This window comes from Aplysia californica, unplaced genomic scaffold, assembly GCF_000002075.1.
Source record: "Aplysia californica isolate F4 #8 unplaced genomic scaffold, AplCal3.0 scaffold00655, whole genome shotgun sequence".
NCBI lineage: Eukaryota > Metazoa > Mollusca > Gastropoda > Aplysiida > Aplysiidae > Aplysia > Aplysia californica.
The window spans coordinates 40,486-41,890 of record NW_004797925.1 but is presented as its reverse complement, the minus strand read 5'-3'; positions in this window follow the sequence as shown (position 1 = coordinate 41,890).

Below are 1,405 nucleotides of genomic sequence, written 5' to 3'. Positions count from 1 at the left end.
TGGTGATGGTGATGGTGATGGTGGTGGTGTAAGTAGTAGTGGTGATGGTGGTGTTGGTATTGTTTTTGTTGTTGGTGGGGTGTCAGTGGCGGTGGTGATGGTGATGGTGGTGGTGTAAGTGGTAGTGGGGACGTTGTCGTTGTCGTCGTTGTTGTTGATGTTGATGGTGGTGATGGATCTTTTGGTTGGGGGTGATACACATACAAATGCAGGCTACAGTACCAGGTTTTAGTTTTAGTAGAGGTTTTACGGCGCTCTCAACTGCATAAGGTCATATGAGCGCCAGAAGATTAGAGGTGTTACAAGAGAGTAACAAACATAAAAGAAGAAGGGGAGATAAGGACGATAGATATTTGATAGGAAAGAAGAAGCAAACTACACCAGAGCACCCACCAACCATCCAGTACCAGGTGACCCCAAAAAAACTTTACCCACGGAGACCCCCATAAAAACGGTTAAAATAGAGATCGATAGAAACACAAGATTTCACAGACGTAGGCTACTTGATCACCATCTGGATTTATTGTGACAAATTTACAAATAAAAATTCCCAAGTTTGAAGAGGCAACGAGAGCAGACTAGACACAGAACTTTGGTATTTAGCGACCATAAAAACACAGGGTGGACACTGCCTGTCAAGAGGGATGGACACGTTTCATTCATTCCAGGAAAATTAGGTTGAGTTCCAGTAAAGAAAAGCACATAAACGCAATAATGAAAAATGGGTATTCCAATGTAAAGCGCATTGAGCTACTTTTTTTGGAAATGCGCTCTATAAATGTTATATATTATTATTATTATTATTAATAACAGTCATGTATCTTGTTTTAGTCAGGTTTTTACGGCGCTCGCAACTGCATATGGTCAAATGAGCGCCAAGGGGTGGATGTCAACAGAGAAGTCCAAACGGGGAATCAGACTTACTCTGCTCACCTCTCTAGTTTCAACAGCACAAAGTCTGCTTCGACATCAAGGCACCCCGGAAATAGCAGTTTACAAGAGAGTGACAAACATACAAAGGAAGTAGAAGAAAAATGACGATAGTAAGGATGAGGAAAGAAAAAGCAACAGTTCCCCCTATGTTGTTCCGGCACAGTATGAACATGACATTGACAAATGTGAGACGTGCTGACAAAACGAGTTACTTCTTGCAATCCACAAATGGTGATAATGGCCAAACATTGACACTATTGTCAAAATTGTAGATTTTCCATTGATATCATATTCTTTGAGTATAACATGTCTTTTGTTATTTCATACTTATAAATTGTAAAAACTTCACTTACAAGTGTGATGTATCTATTTCCATAGGGCTCGAATCCGAAAAGTAACTCATTTCGTCACCACCCTTCACAAATCAGCTCATTTACAATTCTACAGTGCATAAGAACATGTTAATATCTCC